This window comes from Nyctibius grandis, assembly GCF_013368605.1.
Source record: "Nyctibius grandis isolate bNycGra1 chromosome W unlocalized genomic scaffold, bNycGra1.pri SUPER_W_unloc_1, whole genome shotgun sequence".
Lineage (NCBI taxonomy): Eukaryota > Metazoa > Chordata > Aves > Nyctibiiformes > Nyctibiidae > Nyctibius > Nyctibius grandis.
The window spans coordinates 8,881,340-8,901,985 of record NW_027167472.1 but is presented as its reverse complement, the minus strand read 5'-3'; the positions used below and the strand labels follow the sequence as shown (position 1 = coordinate 8,901,985).

The 20,646-nt window shown below is 43.9% G+C and overlaps 1 protein-coding gene across 5 annotated transcripts in view; it reads right to left on the bottom strand.

Moving 5' to 3' along the window:
* LOC137677122 (zinc finger protein 462-like) overlaps positions 1 to 20,158 on the bottom strand; it is a 148,574-nt gene extending 128,416 nt beyond the window's left edge. For all 5 annotated transcript variants that reach the window (XM_068424307.1, XM_068424311.1, XM_068424309.1 and 2 more), the window contains exon 1: positions 20,052 to 20,158. The gene's annotated coding sequence lies outside the window, so the exon portion shown is untranslated. The remainder of the gene's footprint in view (positions 1 to 20,051) is intronic.
* Between the last annotated feature and the right edge of the window lie 488 nt (positions 20,159 to 20,646).

The following is a 20,646-nucleotide window of genomic DNA, read 5'->3' as shown; positions in this document are numbered from 1 at the left end:
GGAAATGGTGTTCAAATTCCACACAACTCTTCAGTGCTATTTCTTTGCAAGTTTCAAAAACAACTGCAAGTGCATCATATACACAAGTGCTAGACTTAGAAAGCTTCAACCAAAAATCTCCTGAATGGGGCCAGTGGAGGAAGTAGGAAAGCGTAGAGATGAAGTTACTGCAGATCTGAACAGTCTTCATAGACAAAACATGGTTTATATGCATTGCCTCTTCCCATCACCAAATTTGTTACAGGGAAAAAACACCTGTGGGTTGCTTAATCCAGTCATTCAGCTCTTAGGAGCACATGAAGACAGTCATACTTTTGCAGAGCTATCACAGAATAGCATTTAAGATGAGGATTCATTCAAGGGGAACTATAATATTATTCTTTTAAAATCCTGCCAAATAGGCAACAAATTGCAAGAGTTCTGGTTAGGAAGTCCAGCTCTGGCATGCCTGTCACAGTATTTGGCTCATAAAAACTGGTGCCATGTAGAGGGGTTTTTGGAGGAGAATGGTCATGTGATGAGCCAGAAGTATGAGAGTATGGAGTGAGGGCCTAGCTGCGTGACAAGAATCATGTAGTTAGTGTCAATAAGCTGACCTTGGAGAGAAGAGATGAGGAAAAACAGCAGTTGAGCAAACAAGAATTGAGGGAGTAGCCGAGGGGAGCCGAACACAGAGGAGAAGAAACAAGAACTGATGGAGCCAATTAAGAAAGGACCAGTGGCAGAGCAGTAACCAATCAACACATCAAAGAAGAGTATGCTTGAAGCGTGGACAGTAATATTAACCAGTAGCAATGCACATGCTTACAGCCAGGGAAAGTACAAAATGTATAAAAGGGACAGCTTATGTTAATAAAGCGTCTTCACTTTGATTCACATTGGATTGTGGGGAGGCGTGTTTCTTCTCCTCAGTGCCATGGTTAATTTAGCTTTAATCAAATAGAAAAAGAAAAAACCTAAATAATAGGACATTCCTGCTAAGAAGAAAGCAGAAGCAACCGCAACATGTTTATATGGTTTCTTAGTAGTTACATAATTATAAAGTCTATGCAGTATAAGTTGCGGAATTTCATACTATTCTTTGTTTCACAACTGCAGTGCAATGCTCTGAAATGATTACAGCTTTTGAGCAAACTATCTCTATGCTAAAGCCAAAAGGCTCTACAATGAAACTTCATCTGAACCTCGGGACTTCCACATGACTGAACACTTATTTCTCCAGATTTGGAGAGCGAAAGATTTGGAAGTGAAAGAATCATCTAGTGCATTAGCACCCATTATCTCTTACAAATGAACTACAACCATAAACTAGCACCTCACTTATATGAAGTGGTAGTTGTTAAAAACCAAGGATGTCTCATACATAAGATTATTTCCAAATGCCTCACTGAAAACTTAAAGATAATCAATCCATGTAGCTAATAACCTGATCCTCTGAATGTTTACTCACATGATTAATTGCAGTAAAACTCAAAATTAAATCACAGGGACTATTCACAGAAATAATTTTTTGCAGGATAAGGGCTTCAGGCCCCTATCTTTATTCTCTGCCAAATGTACTATGGTAACAAGAATATACAATGGTAGCTGAGATCTGACCTAATAAAAGGTCTTTATGATCCTAACAGTGGCAGTAAGAATTTAATAAAGCATACGCACTTGCCCACAAAACAAAATCCCAGAAATGTAAGAAGAGTCCTATAGAGGTTACAGTTTCACTGCCTTCCAAAAAAACCCAGGAAGCCAATTCATATAAAATCTAATCATAAAAAAAAAAAAAAAAAAAAAAAAAATCATTAAAAACTGTTCCTCATGGCTACCACTACCCTGCGGTGTCTCCAAAGCAGTGCTGGATTCACCGTTCAGTTTGTTGCAAGCACACATTTGTTAAGAGAGGTTTCCTCATCCTAAAGCTCCCAATCTCTGCAGAGCTGGGATCTCAAACATGTTCAAACAAGCATTAGAGCACTACTACTATCCAGTTTCCTCTGCTGTGTTGGCCTACTGAGCTGACATCACTCAAGTAGTTAGGCCAATGTCAGAGGCTCACAGTTCGACCTTCGGTATGTTTCTCTCTAGTTGTTAAAGATGTAATTAGGCACAATTAGATAGGTAATGAAAAAGGAACAAAAAGCAGCATAATTGGCAGAAATAGGAAAACTAAAATTATACAAGAATATTTGCCCAATCACCCCGATATCTGCTGGAAAGACAACATAGCTAGGCACCCACAGTCCAGGAGGTTCCTACAGAGCGTTGACAATAACTTTTTGACACAGGTGGTGGAGGAGCCAACGCGGAGAGGTGCGCTGCTAGACCTTGTGCTAACAAATAACGAAGGTCTGGTTGGAGATGTGAAAGTTGGGGGTAACCTGGGTTGTAGCGACCACGAGATGGTGGAGTTCAGGATTCTGCATGGAGGAAGCAGGGCAATAAGTAGGACCACAACCCTGGACTTGAGGAGAGCTGACTTTGGCCTCTTCAAGGACCTACTTGGGGGTATCCCATGGGTTAGGGCTCTAGAGGGCAGGGGGGTCCATGAAAGATGGTCAACATTCAAACATCACTTCCTCCAAGCTCAAGATCGGTGCATCCCTATGAGTAAGAAATCGAGCAAAGGGGGCAGGAGACCTGCATGGATGAGCAAAGAGCTTCTGACAAAACTGAAATGGAAGAAGGAAGTCTACAGAATGTGGAAAAAGGGACAGGCTACTTGGGAGGAATATAGGAAGGTTGTCAGAGTATGCAGGGAGGTGACAAGGAAGGCCAAGGCCCACTTGGAATTAAATCTGGCAAGGGACATCAAAGACAACAAGAAGGGCTTCTTCAAGTACATCAGCAGCAAAAGGAAGACTAGGGAAAATGTGGGCCTGCTGCTGAATGAGGAGGGTGCCCTGGTGACGGAGGATGCAGAGAAGGCGGAGTTACTGAATGCCTTCTTTGCCACAGTCTTTACTGCTAAGGCCAGCCCTCAAGAATCCCAGACCCTGGAGGTACAAGAGAAAGTCTGGAGAAAGGAAGACTTTCCCTTGGTTGAGAAGGATCAAGTTAGAGATCATTTAGACAAACCGGACACCCACAAATCTATGGGCCCTGACGGGATGCACCCACGAGTGCTGAGGGAGCTGGCAGATGTTATTGCCCAGCCACTCTCCATCATCTTTGAAAGGTCATGGAGAACAGGAGAGGTGCCTGAGGACTGGAGGAAGGCCAATGTCACTCCAGTCTTCAAAGAGGGCAAGAAGGAGGACCCAGGCAACTACAGGCCAGTCAGCCTCACCTCCATCCCTGGAAAGGTGATGGAGCAGCTCATTCTGGATGCCATCTCTAAGCATGTGGAGGAAAAGGAGGTTATCAGAAGTAGTCAACGTGGATTCACCAAGAGGAAATCATGCTTGACCAATCTGATAGCCTTCTATGACGACATGACTGGCTGGGTCGATGAGGGGAGAGCAGTGGATGTTATCTACCTTGACTTCAGCAAGGCTTTTGACACTGTCTCCCATAACAGCCTCATAGGAAAGCTCAAGAAGTGTGGCTTAGATGAGTGCACAGTGAGGTGGCTTGAGAACTGGCTGAACGACAGAGCCCAGAGGGTTGTGATCAGCAGTGCTCAGTCTAGTTGGAGACCTGTGGCTAGTGGTGTTCCCCCAGGGGTCAGTACTGGGTCCGGTCCTGTTCAACTTATTCATCAATGACCTGGACGAAGGAACAGAGTGTACCCTCAGCAAATCTGCTGATGACACAAAACTGGGAGGGGTGGCCGATACACCAGAAGGCTGTGCTGCCATTCAGCGAGACCTGGACAGGCTGGAGAGCTGGGCGGAGAGGAACCTCATGAAGTTCAACAAAGGCAAGTATAGGGTCCTGCACTTAGGGAGGAATAACCCCATGCACCGGTACAGGTTGGGGGCTGATCTACTGGAGAGCAGCTCTGCAGAGAAGGACCTGGGAGTCCAGGTGGACAACAAGTTCACCATGAGCCAGCAATGTGCCCTTGTGGCCAGGAAGGCCAATGGTATCCTGGGGTGCATTAGGAAGAGTGTGGCCAACAGGTCAAGGGAGGTTCTCCTGCCCCTCTACACGGCCCTGGTGAGGCCACACCTGGAGTCCTGTGTGCAGTTCCAGGCCCCCCAGTTCAAGAAAGATAAGGAATTACTGGAGAGAGTACAGCGAAGGGCTACAAAGATGATCAGAGGACTGGAGCATCTCTCTTATGAGGAGAGGCTGAGGGAGCTGGATCTGTTCAGCTTGGAGAAGAGAAGACTGAGAGGGGATCTTATCAACACTTACGAATACCTTAGGGGCAGGTGTCAAGAGGAGGGGGCCAGACTCTTCTCAGTGGTGCCCAGTGACAGGACAATGGGCAACGGGCACAAGCTGAAACATGGGAAGTTCCATCTGAATATGAGGAGGAACAACTTTACTTTGAGGGTGACAGAGCACTGGAACAGGCTGCCCAGGGAGGTTGTGGAGTCTCCTTCTCTGGAGATATTCAAAACCCGCCTGTACGCGACTCTGTGCAACATGCTCTAGGTGAACCTGCTTTGGCAGGGGGTTGGACTAGATGATCTCCAGAGGTCCCTTCCAACCCTTAACCATTCTGTGATTCTGTGAATTGTTACACCAATCAACGAGCAACAGCTCAGTGACCCACCAACCAATAAAAATCAGATGGTCTGGAAGATGCTGCCCACCTCATCCTGAAGGGGGGCAGCACATCTCTACCCTCAGGGATGCCTGACTGTGGAGGCACTCCAGTGATGCTTGGAACCAAGCTCATATAGCCATAAATGACATGCTCAGCACCCTGCTCTTTCCACCTACTGACAATTGCTGCTCCTGTCAGCAAGGAAAGGGGAAGTAAAGGTAACCAACCACTTTTCTGTAGCTCTGAATGATTATTAATCATTCTTTCACAGAGGCAATAAATAGCCAAACTCCTTCACATGGATCCAATTGTTGAGTAGAAATTAATGCATGCATTTAGTCTGTCCTGACCTTAACCACAACACCCACACGGCTAAGTTCTGACATGAAAAGAGGTCACAAATCAACCTCTTAGCATCCCTTAGGCAAATTCAAGAAAAAAATATATCCTTTTTTAATTTAAGCATTATTAGAAACATCACTTGGACATGAATTTCTCTCCAATTTGGATGTCAACGGATCAGCAGGCATTGCTGTCAGCCCCTAAGCAGGCTGCTTATGTCACCTGTAAAGAGGATTAGCCTGCTGCATGTCAATGTAGCAAGTATAGAAATAGACAGTGTGGCATTTTACCTCCATCCATCTTAAAAAACACCCTACTCTGAGAAAAATGTTAACATCCCATCTAAGTTACTACCTCATCATATGACTGGACTTCACTGCCACGAGACAGAAAAAAAATTCACTATATGGTAACATCATCTATCCTTCAAACACATTAAAAATAGGTTGTTCACCCCCTTGAGATCTTAGCAGCTCATCTGATCTTACAGTACATTAGCAAACCTAAGTAGACATGAATTTTTAAAATAAACACAGATACAACCAGAACACCAGCAAGTAAATTATACTCACATAAACCACTGAAGTGATATTGGTGAACTTAGGGAAGCACTGAAGAATCACAGAGGACAACCAGCATTTCATATTCATTTGCAAGAAAACACCACATACAAGGTTCGGTCAATCTACCTGTCATAGAATCATAGAATGGTTGAGGTTGGAAGTGACCTCTGGAGATGACCTAGTCCAACCCCTCTATTCAAAGCAGGGTCAGCTAAAGCAGGTTGCTCAGGGCCATGTCCAGTCAGATTTTGAATATCTCCAAAGATGGAGACTCCACAACTTCTCTGGGCAACCTCTTCCAATGTTTGGCCAACATACTACACCAAGCAACTTCTGACTCAAAGCTTTGTCTTGAATGACGTTTTCCAGTTATGAAATCAGCAGTTTTAACATGATTCCTGGGAAGCATAGCACATGGAAAATCTTGTATCCCCCCTCCAGGGTGGAAGTGATGCAGAAAATTTGCAGAGAGGGTGTGAAATTGAAAAATTCATTGTAGTACATTATCACCTCTGTAATCTGATCATTTTAAAATAATTCAGGTTTATTCATGCAGCTGGAAGACTCAAATGTATTGGCTCACACTTTCAGCAGCTCTACCGAGTAATAAGGTTATGCCCTTAGAGTAAGAGAATACAAAGTGTCTTATGTGAGAGCAGTGACTCTAATGGCAGAACCCTCGTGCTGTTGAGAAACAACAGCTTCTTCTGACCTAACAGAATGAGGCCCAAGAAACTAACAGCTTAAATAGGTAGCTACCACTTTTGAAGGGTTAAATACATGATTCGAACAATCCCTGAGCCATGAGGCATCAGATATGCAGATTCACATAATGGCTTTCCATTACATTTACTTCCTGAAGGTCTGATAAAGTCCTACTCTCCTTAGGTCACTGTACTATTGGACAGTGCTGTTTTCCACCCTATGCTTGATCATAGGCAAAGAAACTTAACCTCTATGCGACCTGAAAGGCAACATGCTGTCTCCCTACTCTACTTCTCCCACCAAAGATAAAAGGTCAATAGACCAAAAGGAATTGGTCCACACTGACTTCAAATTACATTAATTTAACTTTTGAGATGCACTCCTGGCCAAGAACTCAAACCCTTTCTTGCACTGTTGCGAGTTCTGGCTTTTACAACTGTATGAGAGGGTAGTAACAATTCAGCAGTTAAGAGCTAATTAACTAGACAGGCTACTCAATTTTCTATCAGCTATTTGTTAACATTTTTACACTTGTCAAATTCTTTAACTGGATATAATAGAAGAATGGATTTCAGAGCACATCAGCACTCGAAGTTATATACCCTATAGCCAAAGCTACCCAAATGTAGAAAAGCAAGGAAAAAACTAGAATGCAAGATAGGAGTTTCTAATTAACCTAGGCAAGACAAACTCTCTCTTATTTATTTATATTGCCATTTATTTATTTTCCAACTATTGCTCATCATACAATGCACACAAAAATAGATCCCAGTAGGAGGAGACACTCTATGGTTATTTCCCTCCTAGACTTTACCACATTACCAACTAAATTATGTAGATATTGTATACAATTAGTCTCCTTTTCCATACACACCATAGTCAGCAACATATCTGAGAACTGATAATCAGTCAGAATTACCAAAGTGACACAGTGAAAAAGTGAGAGTTTTCTCCATTCCCAGATCTCCAGGTACTCTGCAAACAATGGACCAGATCTGCCATTCTCACTAACCAGAACCACACTCTGAAGGGTTGGAGTTGTTTTTTTTTTCCCCCCCTTCTTTTATATTTCAACACACAAAGCAGTAGACTCCAGCACCATGGCCTTAATTGCCAATATTCCTCTGAAATCCTATATTATGCTTGTTTTACTGCTGGGGAGCACAGGGTTAAAGGATTGCAACAAATTAAGTGCAAAATTTCCAGAGGTGACCACTACTACTTTAGTCTCTTAGGTGGTTGGTCAGAGACCCTTAAATCCCAATTGTGAAGAGAGTCACATGCTCACAGTTCCAGCTGAATCTGAAAGGACCTAACAAACAGTCAGTCGGCGGCGGCGGGAGCAGCGACGGCAGCGGCAGCAACTGAGGTGAGTCCGGGGCGAGGGTGAGATCGGGCTGTACCGGGAGGTTTCCGTACTCAGGGCCACCCGAGCAGCAGCCCTGAGTCCCGTCTGGACCCGGAAGTTCCCGGCAACGAATCAGGCGAAGAGGGGGCGTAGCCGGAGGCACCGCAAGAGATTTGAAGGGCCCCTGGGGAGCGCGAGCAACCCGGAGCGCACAAACACGGCGAGCAGGAAGGTGCGGTCTCCCTCCCATGGGGGCAAGAGGACAGTCCATGAATGGTCTCCACTCGGCGGGGCCCTAAGTCCTCTGCGAGTGCCAGAAAGGACATGGCAATGCAAACGGACCTGCCGTGGAAGCATGCGGAGGTCCAGGTGGCAGGCTGCAGGGAGTGCCAGAGCCCGGCCCTGGCACTCAAGGGTAATGGAGACCTCGCCTGTGTGAGGTGCGAACAGGTCGACGACCTGATCTCCTTGGTGGCACAACTCAAGGAGAAGGTGGAAAGGTTAAGGAGCACAAGAGCATCCCAGGAAGAGGTTGGCGGGCAGTGCTGTTCCCTGCCTGCCCTGGGGGAAATGCTCCCCAGGAAGTGGAGGATCCTCTTCCTCCTCCACAAGGAGCAGGAGGAGACCTAGGGGATGCGGGGGAATGGAGGCAGGTCCCTACTCGGGGTGGTAGGCGAATCCCATCCTGACCTTCCTCCCCTTCCCGCGTCCCCCTGAAGAATAGGTATGAGGTGCTGGAACCTGAGCGTCTTCCTGAGCGTCAGGAAGACACGAATCTAGGTGAAGGACCTTCTAAGGGGCTACGTAAACAGAAGCAACCAACTAGGAGGGTTGCAACCAGCTCCAAAAAGGAGAAAAGAAAAGTAATTGTTATAGGCGACTCCCTGCTAAGGGGAACAGAGGGCCCCATATGCAGGCCAGACCCGACTCACAGGGAAGTCTGCTGCCTCCCTGGGGTTCGGGTGAGGGATGTTGCCAGGAGGCTTCCTGAACTGGTGAGGCCCTCTGACTACTACCCACTATTAGTATTCCAGGTGGGTAGGGATGAGATTGAAGGGAGAAGTCCCAGGGCAATCAAAAGGGACTTCAGGGCCCTGGGGCGTTTGGTAAAGGGGGTAGGTGCACAGGTTATATTCTCCTCAGTCCCTTCGGTGTTAGGTGAAAATAGGGAAAGGACTATGAAAATACAACAGATTAATACGTGGCTAAGAGACTGGCGCTGTAGGTGGAATTTTGGGTTCTTTGACCACAGGGTGGCTTTCATGGCACTGGGCCTGCTTATGCCGGATGGGGAACACCTGAGTCAGAAGGGGAAAAGGGTTATGGCCCAGAAGTTGGCAGGGCTGGTCAAGAGGTCTTTAAACTAGGTCCAATGGGGGAGGGGGATAAGATCAGGGCAACCACAAATGAACCTAGGGGTGACAGGCCTGTGTTGGGGGCAAGATCGTTAGCCCAGCTGAAGTGCATTTACACCAATGCACGCAGTATGGGCAACAAACAGGAAGAGCTAGAAGCCACTGGACAGCAGGAAGGTTATGATGTGGTTGCCATCACAGAAACGTGGTGGGATGACTCTCATGACTGGAGTGCTGCTATGGATGGCTATAAGCCCTTTAAGAGAGACAGGCGAAGCAGGAGAGGCAGTGAGGTAGCGTTGTATGTTAGGGAGTGCTCGGATTGTGTCGAAATTGAGGAAGATAATGAGGATGACAAGGTTGAATATCTATGGGTAAAGATCAGGGGGAAGGTCAGCAGGGCAGACATTACAGTGGGAGTCTGTTATAGACCACCCAACCAGGATGAGCAGGCGGACGAGGCGTTTTACAAGCGGCTGTCGGAAGCCACCCGGTCGCCGGCCCTTGCACTCGTGGGCGACTTCAACTTGCCGGATGTCTGCTGGAAATACAACATGGCAGAGAGGAAGCAATCTAGGAGGTTCCTAGAATGTGTGGAGGACAACTTCCTCATGCAAGTGGTAAATGAGCCCACTAGAGGAGGGGCCCTGCTTGACCTGTTGTTTGTGAACAGAGAAGGACTAGTGGGAGATGTGAGGGTTGGTGGCCGTCTTGGGAATAGTGACCACGAAATGTTAGTTTTCGATAGTGGGGGAAGTAAGGAGGGGCAAGAGCAGAACTTCTGCCTTAGATTTCTGCTGGGCAGACTTTAGCCTGTTTAAGAGGTTGGTAGACAGAGTCCCTTGGGAGTCGGTCCTGAAGGGCAAAGGGGTCCAGGAAGGCTGGACGTGCTTTAAAAAGGAATTGCTAAATATTCAGGAACAGGCTGTCCCGGTGTGTAGGAAGACAAGCCGTCAGGGAAAAAGACCGGCCTGGTTAAACAGAGAACTTAGGCTAGAACTTAAGGAAAAAAAAAGAGAACCTATTTGCTCTGGAAAAAGGGTCCGGTAACTTGGGAGGTCTATAGGGATGTTGCCAGGTCATGTAGGGAGAAGATTAGAAGGGCCAAAGCTCAATTAGAGCTTGATTTGGCTGCTACAGTCAAAGATAATGTATTTGTAGAAGCTTTTTTTGTTAACAGCAAAAGTAAGGTCAAGGAGAGCCTCCACCACTTGCTGAATGAGGAGGGTAGTATAGTGTCAGGGGATGAGGAAAGGCAGAGCTGCTCAATGCCTTCTTTGCCTCGGTCTTTAATGTCAGGACAGGTTGTCCTCAGGAGATTCAGCCCCCAGAGCCTGAAGTTAGGGACGGGGGGCTGTGTGAACCCCTCGTAATCCAGGAGGAGACGGTTAGTGACCTGCTGTGCCAGTTGGACACCCACAAGGCTATGGGCCTGGATGGGATTCACCCCAGAGTAATGAAGGAACTGGCAAATGAACTTGCCAAACCACTCTCTATTATCTACCGGCAGTCCTGGTTAACTGGAGAAGTTCCAGCTGACTGGAAATTAGCAAATGTAATGCCCATCTACAAGAAGGGCCGGAAGGATGATCCAGGGAACTATAGGCCTGTCAGCCTGACCTCGGTGCCAGGCAAGGTGATGGAACAGATCATCCTGAGTGCCATTACACGGCACATGCAGGACAATCAGGGCATCGGGGCCAGCCAACATGGATTCATGAAAGGCAGGTCCTGCTTGACCAACCTGGTCTCCTTCTATGATCGAGTGACCCGCTTAGTAGATAAGGACAGGGCTGTGGCTGTAGTCTATCTAGACTTCAGTAAGGCATTCGACACTGTCTCCCACAGCATCCTCCTAGACAAACTGGCTGCCCGGGGCTCGGATGGGTGGACTCTTCAATGGGTTAAAAACTGGCTGGACGGCCGAGCCCAGAGAGTGGTGGTGAATGGGGCAAAGTCCAACTGGCGGCCGGTCACTAGCAGGGTTCCCCAGGGCTCAGTTCTGGGGCCGGTGCTGTTCAATATCTTTATAGATGATCTAGACGTAGGGATTGAGTGCACCCTCAGCAAATTTGCAGATGACACCAAGCTGGGTGGGAGTGTCGATCTGCTGGAGGGTAGGAAGGCCCTACAGAGGGATCTGGACAGGTTGGATAGATGGGCCGAGACCAACGGCATGAGGTTCAACAAGAACAAGTGCCGGGTCTTACACTTGGGCCACAACAACCCCATGCAGCACTACAGGCTGGGGGAAGAGTGGTTAGAGAGCGGCCCGGCAGAATGAGACCTGGGGGTGCTGATCGACAGCTGGCTAAACATGAGCCAGCAGTGTGCCCAGGTGGCCAAGAAGGCCAATGGCATCCTGGCCTCTATTAGGAACAGCGTAGCCAGCCGGTCTAGGGAAGTGATCGTCCCTCTGTACTCGGCACTGGTGAGGCCGCACCTTGAATCCTGTGTCCAGTTCTGGGCCCCGCACTTCAAGAAAGATGTTGAGGTGTTGGAGCGAGTCCAGAGGAGGGCGACCAAGCTGGTGAAGGGTCTGGAGGGTCTGACCTACAAGGAACGACTGAGGGAGCTGGAGTTGTTTAGCCTGGAGAAGAGGAGGCTCAGAAGAGACCTTATTGCAGTCTGCAACTACCTGAAGGGAGGTTTTAGTGAAGTGGGAGTCAGCCTCTTCTCCCAGGCAACTAGTGATAGGACAAGAGGACATAGCCTCTAGCTTCGCCAGGGGAGGTTCAGGTTGGACATTAGGAAGAATTTCTTCTCAGAAAGGGTCATTAGACATTGGAACGGGCTGCCCAGGGAGGTGGTGGAGTCACCATCTCTGGATGTGTTTAAGAAAAGACTGGACATGGCCCTTAGTGCCATGGTCTAGTTGACATGGTGGTGTCAGGGCAATGGTTGGACTCAATGATCCCAGAGTTGTCTCCCAACATGATTGATTCTGTGATTCTGTGACCTGAAGAATTCAAATTTAAGTTTAAATAAATAAATATTCAGAGGTCACTCCAAGTTCTGGACAGAAGCAATCTGCCCAACACAAGTCATCTTTGGAAATGATAGAGAAACAGCCATATCTGATTTACAGCATAGACCACAAGATCATCACTCTAAGCAGACTCATAAGTCTAGCCTGGACTGGAACATCCACTTTTTTCAAATAAAGAAGGAAGAAACTGTTAGCCAACCACCAAGTGAGTTAATTGACTTTACCAGTCACTCTAGAACTTCTATCTAATCTGAGTTAGAAAATATGGAATTAAATTAACAAGAGGAAGAAGGCAGAAAATAAAAAATACTTGCTTTTTCTTTAGCTTCATCACTAGACAACTGAAATGGCATCCAGACTGCAGTGAGCCTGTTATTAATGATTCCTTTCCCAGCTTGACATTAAATTAAAATCTTTAGCAGACCAACCATCTTTCAAGTAATTAAAAGGTAAATACACCACCTTGCATGTCAAACAGCACTCACTCTTGACCTGAATCTACAAGCACATACAGCCTTCCCTTATCATTTTCATTTATTTAATAAATAAGCTACAGAAAAAACATGTACTTGCTGCTGTAATATACATTTTCACTATCTCCTTCCCCCATCCTCCTCTTTCTTTTGCCAACAATCAGAGATCAGGGAACAATTTGCAGAAGAAACATAGTTGTTACTTATCACAGGAGGCCCAAAGACACATTTTTAATCATGGCAACTGATTTATTGTGTGATTTAGTGTTCCAGCAGTATGACCCATCTACTTCCCAGCAAGCACTACTACTCTATGATGTTTTCTTCCCATGATTACTGGTATCATCCCAAAGCAAAACTACTCGAACCCTAAGAACTATTATCATCAGCAAAGACTTTGTGCATTGAACTAGTGCAATGAAGCCCCTATTGTCCACAAGACTGTGGAAACAGTTAACACCAGATTCCATTTTCAGTATCTTTCAATACAAAATCTTCTCTTTCATATTATCAGGAGCACATTGAATTCTGTCTGTCTTTACCAGTCTTTGTAATATCTGCTTTGTTTTCTCTTGCAAAATCATTCTCCTGCCTCTCTATCCCATGCAATCACTCTATTAACAGCAAGTTTCCACTACATGTAATTATGGCATGCCTTATCCTAATCTTCTTTTTGCTGAAGAGTTTGGCCTATTTTCTATTTCTACTAATGCTGACCCAAACTGCTTGTCTTCCTTGAAGGACCTTTCCCTCCTCTTCACAGAATAAACTTTTAGCCCCAGTCAATCACTTAATATATTTCTTCTAGAAACCAACTGTCCATGATTACATCATGAAGACTACTCAAAAATTAAAAGGTTTCTAGATCAAAGGGAAACAGAAGGCATGGCTTTTATTGCTGTATCTTGGACTGATGTTCAGTTAACCATCACATCTCAAAAATGACTACAAAGCAAACATGACCTCCAATGGTGGGAAGAAAATTTTTTTTTTCCAAAACATTACTTAAAGAAAAGTTTCTTCAATAAGTGATTAGGCAAGAATATTTTAAAGGATACTGCAATAATTAGACACTACCATCTCAAGTTGAACAAGCTACTGTACAAACAATAAAGCATTCTCCCTAAAGATAACACAGGAAAAAAAAAAAACCACATATAAGCCTGAGTGTTTCAAATAGATTAAACTGGAAACAAAGATTCTCTTTTCTCCATCCCAAAACCCCTCTTTCAAACCCCTTCAGAGTTGAGTTTGTACTGCAACATCTGGGATAGTTTCATAAAACTAAAGATACAAGTAGCAGACTTGGAGCCTTTGCTACTGCTTCTAAAGTTAAAAAAACAAAACAGTACAAAACCCAAAATAATCTCAGTTGACTCTTTATTTACTCATGTATTCAGCTTCTCAAACACAAGCTTAACAGGCAGAATAATACTTCCAAAGCTCAGGACATAAATGAAGACTGAATTATTCTTATAAATCAAATCCCCTCATTCAGAAACTTCTATTAAAGCCTTTTCACTACAACTAACAAGATAGTTCAACTTATGATAATCATCTCACTTCCTCCCCCTTTTCTTCTTTCAGTACTGGCATACAAACCATGCTATTTTATCTCTTTTCCTGATCTCCTAGGTCTTCTGGAATATTTTATTTTCAACCGTCAACAAGTTTAGAGGAGTACTATGCTGACATTCAACTGTTTATAATGTTAACTGCATCTGCCATCAGCATCACACCACCTTCTCCACCTCCTTGAATAAAGAATTTGTAGCACCTCTGTGTGAGAAGTCGTCATCTCCATGGCACTAGAGCAGATATTCACTGCAGCCCGTGGAGGATCCATGCCAGAACAGATGGATATTTTGTGAAGGAACTGTGGCCCATGGAGAACCCACACTGGAGCAGACATTTTTCCTGAAGGACTGCAGCCTGTGGGAGAGCCCACACTGGAGCAGGAGAAAAGTGTGAAAGGGAAGGGACAGCAGAGAAGAAATGTTATGTACTGACCATACTCCCCCTTGCGCTGTTCATGTGGAGTAGAGGAGTCTGAAATGAAGGAGTGAAGCTAGGCATGGGAAATGGGGGGAGGAAAGGTGTTGTCTTTTTGTGTCTCACTACCCGAATCTATTTTAATTAGCAATAACTTAAATTAATTTTCCCCATGTCGATTCTGTTTTGCCCATGACGGTAATTGGTAAGCAATCTCCTTGTCTTTATCTTGACCCACAAGCCTTCTCATCCTATTCTCTCCCCGTCCCTGTCCCACTGAGGAGGGGGAGTGAGTGAGCAGCTGGGTGTTTGTGTTTGGCCCTTAGACAAGACTAACCCACAACAAAGTGTTAAGCAAACCATTCAGTTTTGTCACTAGCAGAATAGTTTTTATCTGGAACAAGTTTACAAAATGGACTATTTCAGTCCAATAGAGAGAATCTTCCATTAAAATGTTTATATGACTTCCTACTATGATGCACTGTAAGTACAAAACAACATCTAGAACAAAATGACTAAGACACAAAAACATTTTACAACGTACTGTTCTTTGTAGACTGTTCCTGATCTGTCAAAAGAGGATCTCCTTCCTCTACAATATTTCAAATGATTCTTTTCACTATTTCAGTGTTGGGTTTTTTTTAAAGTATACATCCATATTTTTTGTCTGTATGTTTGGTTAGTGATGGTTCATAATAGCACAAAGCTAGCTAATGAATATTACATAGCTATTCACCAATTTCACAGATTTAAGTCCCTTTTCCCCACAGTTTCATACTACAAAGCAGCGTTTTGCTTATTTGAGAAATTATCTGCCAGAACACGCAGAGAAAGTGTTACTGCAAATTAGAACAATCTCAAATAATATTGTAATCCTACAGGTTTTATTTGTAAACCAAAAACCATCAGAGGAATAGAGTATTTATACTTGTTCCTGGGAGTTCCAAACTTTAAGAAATATCTGGGGTTTTTCTTTTAAGTAACCTTCCTCAAACTGTAGCTTGTACTATAATAAAATTGTAGTGCTTCCAATTTCCTTTGTAAACCTAAAAATTCAACTTGTCCAAACATATATGTAGAGTACATTTGGCTGTAAGGAATGGACATCTGACAGATGTTACAATTCCCATCCAATGTTTCTTAGCCAGCTCTCTTACAATCCACTCATGGCTTCCAACCATCAATCTCCCTTCAAGTCAAAGGCCATAACACTATTAAATTTGGTTCTATCTTTAGTGAATAATAATAATTATTAAAAAAACCCCAAACAACCAACCCCCAACACTTCTGCTTGCAGTAGCTCTACTTTCCATCCATCATCCAATTATGTACTTACATTCTTCATATCCTAATCACCCATACACAACATTTTTTACTTTCCCCCACATATCAAAATATAATTTCAAATTGATGGAAGAAATAAATGCTAAGTGCGACCTTTTAAATCCGACATTTCTCAACAATGTAATTAATTACAAGTCTAATGGTAACATATAAGGAAATCAATTGTTTAAAGTACTGTTTTTAAGTGGTGATCTGTGGACTATTTCTAACGGGCCTAAAAAAGGTAATCAAGAAATTCAAGTTCATATACTATAGAATAAATTATGAATGCAAATTTTCTAAAAGAGCTAGCACTGTGGAAAGTTTCTGAATGCCCACAAATCAAAAGCTATTACAAACCATTGGTTTGAACGAAAAAATTAAATGTCCAATTGCAAAATTCATGAGCTAATGGTGACTAGCATTTTTCAATACCATCTTTCCAAAGTTCCTTTAGCTCATTGGTTTGTAAAATTAAAAAAAAAAAAAAGTCTCTTAGCTAGTCTTCTGACAGCAAGGTAAACTTCAATTTCAGTCTGGGTATAATTACAGCAAGCAACATCATTAGCAGAAATTATGAGACTGAAATCTCTTGAGAGAACAAGGAAGAATACCCTCATGGAAATGAAACCACATTCACCACACTCAAACATTATCTGTTGTGATGACCTTTGGTTTTCTAGGGTGTCTGTCACCAGGTGTGAGGAATATATAGGCCCTCCCATAAAGATCTTAAATCTCATTTGCTCTTGGATAGCACATTTCATGTTCAAGTGCAATGCATCTGTACGTCAAATTATAGCACTAGCACTGAGTTGATCTCTCAAAATATGAGGCAATTCACAATACAAAATAAAGATAAATATCTAAGAATACTCTATACATAACAGAGAGGATGGGCATTTAGAATTGGACCCAAACCAACACAGTTCAGTGAGGAACTTTTAATTTCCTTCAACGGACGCTGATTTAGGCCCATAATAAGATTGGCAAATCGCATCCATCACCATCACATCAGGAAAAAACAGTTTTTTTCCCCTCTTCACTCAGTCACAGTGTAACATTAAATATATGAAATTGTACATTCCACAGCCCACCTCACAAAGGACTTTATTTCAAAGATACGGAGATAACTATAGTATCTCAGTAATTAGAGTGACACATCTGCAACCAGAACTTAAGAAATACATAACCGATAATGCAGTATATTTTCAAAGTATATTATATACAGAACAATTTCTTGCCTAGATGAAATAAAACAAGCATTAATTTTAACCTTGCAGCAGCTGGAATTCCAAAGTTCATCACTAACCACTACCATTTTTCTATTCTTGGTGCATGCATGGAAGCGTGGTTACTTGTATTCATTCGCTGATCTCTCATTGCATCATTTCTACCATTACATACATCTATATTTCACGTTTTCTCTCGAGCTCTTCTGAGTATTCCATCTGATACTTTGCACTTTAAGATGCTCAGACACTAAAGCATTTAATTTGAAATTTTGAGGAACTGTATCTACTACGCAAAACCGATGTGCAAATTGATGTTGGTGGGGAAAAAAGTAAAGGCCATGTGTGAGACCAACACTAAACTATTCCAGATGAAAAGGTAGGTTTAAAAAAACCCAAACACTTAATGTTCAACTTCCACGACATAAAAGCTTCCAGCAACCATCCAAAACTCAGGCCATTGTCACCACACAGAAAGAATGAGATTTCACAATGTTCTCTGGAAGAACCTGAGCAGCCTCAGGCTACAAGCACTTGCCTCCAAATATTATATGTATTACACACACACACACATGCTATTTCTTTAGCTAACTGATCAAACCCTTAAATCCTATTAACTTTAACCAAAGAAAAATATATAAGAAGTGACCTCAATGTAATAAACGGGTTAACTTTGTTCATAAAATCGTATATGTGAGTGTAGAGGGCTTCACTGTAACTTAGCTAAGAGAAACCACAAACATACTGATAAGTAAACATCTGCTCCGCAAACATCCTGATAAGTAAACATCTGCTCACTTGCTTGCTGACTAATGCCATATACAGAAACAACTGCTGCCTTATCTATACGCTTGCTAAGCAGTCCTAAAAACTGTTTAATCAAGGAAACTGTCATATGCTTGTTGGAATCCCTATGACTAAGCAACTCAAGGGAGGGGGTTGGTTTGCGCAAACTAACTAAATTACCAGGTCCACTCCAGGACACCTAAGGAAGACTTCGACCTTCATTCCAACGACCACCAGGAGACCGATAACGACCACCTAACAACAACGCAGAGGATTCTGGAGGCCACATATGCAGGAACAAAAGGACTGGGGGGGGCATAAATGGGATGATTCGTGTAATAAGAAAAAATGTGGTCCTAGATGACCATCTGTTTAGGTAGAGATAGTAGGTTTAAATAACATATGCTGAGCTTGTAACTAGATAAGGAATTATCAACACAACCGACTAACGGCAAACACCGACCAGAGGAACATATCAGAACACAAACAGGAGGAAATTTACAAATAATGAGGGTTCCTGGAAATAATTAACCATAATTACACCCATTCCCAGAAACTAATTGTAACAACCCTACCCATCTTAATGAATATGTATGCTTTATCCAATAAATTGGTGTCTTCCGTGTGATTCGGCGGCGCCGCCGTTGGTGGAGCGGTGACTCCCCGGCCGCCCAGGCGCTGTTTTTGCTCATTTATCGCTTGCTAAATTCATGTTAATAAACTTTCTTATGATTAATATAATTGGCTTTCCCGATTTATCACGAGCTTTCTATAACACTCAACATGAAGCATAAGAGTTAAAAACATCAAATAAAAGTTTTCCCTCTATGTGCAATCCAATCCAGGCAATTTCCTCCAGTTCTCATTTCCTGATAGCATGAAATCAGAAAGAATATGCATCATAGTCTTGTACATTGAAAAACTGAAGAAATCCGGGGGGGGGGGGGGGGGGGGAATTGCCAGCAAAGCTTAAAAAAAAAATTTAAAAAAAATGAGAAATCCATAATGTTAGGAGCACTTCCCATCCCAGCTTTGTCTACTGGAAGTCTGCTTGCTCTCCTCCATTTTCTGGTGGAGCTAGAGAACATGACATGGCTTACCCTGACTAAGATCACAGCTCTCTGCCAAATTAGTCACTTCCTCTTATACGTGCAAGCAGCTTCATGAGACACACAGAGTCACACAAAAGCAGCAGTAGAAAAGCACTCAAACTTGAAGGTCTTTCTGTTTCCAAACATTAGAAAACGAATGCAAAAGCCCCCCCCCCGCCCCTTGGCGGCGGCGGGGGGGGTGAATCTTAACAGATCACATCTATAGGAAACTCCAGGATGATCCGTGTGTAAGAATAGAAACCACAATGTTAAGGGGGGGGGGGGGGGGGGGTGGTGTACAACAAAAGAAATAAAAAGACCGTAGACTGCATGCGTGTATGGGAGAGAAGCTTTGAGTTGTGGAGTCTAAACTTAAACCAAAGCAAACAGCTTACAAATGGAGGACAGGAGATAAAGAAATTGAAAGAGGGAGAGAGACAAAGCTGCTCCGGGTGATGGAGAAAGGCGCAGGAGAAAACGCCTTCCTTGTTCGACTTAGAGACATCGGGGGACCGAACAAGAAGTGGGCTGCTTCCTTTCCTCCCTTCTCTTTCTCGAAAAGGGAGCAAAAGCGTGTGTAATGGCTTCTGCTCTCCAGCTGAACGCTGTCGTCCTCCTCCAAACGATGTTCTTCAAAGAAAACACTGCCCCACCCCCAAGACGGAACCAGAAGCCCTCACATCCCAATATTAGAAGGGGGGGGCATAAATATCTGTGTGAGGAACCAGCTTTGCAAGAGGGGAAGAAAAGGGGAGGACGGGGACAAAGACAAGAAAGAAGGTCACCCGATTGCTTGAGTCGTGCCAGCACGGAGCTTTTCTCTCCTCTGTGGTTCTCCGTCTCTGATTCGAGTTCACATACACACACGAGCGCACGCAAACACCCCCACCCCAAAAACTCTGCTCGTATCTCGCTTTCTCTCTCCATATCTCTCCCTTTATGTAACAACAAAAATTAATTAACCGCTTTCCTCCTCCCACTACCAGAACCTCCTCCTTCATTGCAAGAGACCTCTCTCTCTCAAACAAAACATGCCGCTTTTTTTTTTCTTACTCTTTTTTTTTTTTCTTTCTTTCTTCCTCTTTCCTCCCCTGGCCGAATGAATGGATTTCACAGAAACATGGTGGAAAAAACGGCATACACACACGAATGAATCTCTCTCATACCAAACCAGAGATGAGGTTTACTTGCAAGAACTTACAGGAGCGTCCCGACGCCACTGCCACCTCCTTCTCTCTGCCTAGCTCTTCTTATTGCTGTGGAAGTTGCTTTGTGAGTCTCGTGCTCCTTGGCAGGCAATGGAGGATCGCCATCTTTTCCCTGATCCCACCCCCCCCCCCCCCTTCCCTCACTGGTTTGCTGCGGATGACCCGAGATATCCGTCTCTCTCTCACATTCTGTGTCTCTGAATAATGATCTACCAAGGGGAGAGAAAGACAGACGACAATCTCCTCTTCTACCACACAAAATGCAAGAGCACCAGGGGGTGCAAGAATTCTTTCTAACAACAACGTGTAGAGGAAGAGGAGGAAAAATAAAGAAAACAGAAGAGGAAAGAGCAAGAATAAAAAGGAGGAAGGAGATGGGAAAGAAAGAAGGAAAACAAGGAAGATATCTATGAGGCAAAACGGATGTAAGAGAAGATGGTAGAGATGAGAGGTGTTGAAAATGAAGGAGATTAAAAGGAGGAAGATGGTAACAAAAATTTAAGGTTTGGGGCGCTGAGTCACTCACAGGCCAGGAAGGAGGAGGAGAAGGGGGAAATATCTGAAGAGCTGTTGCATTCTCAAAGCTTC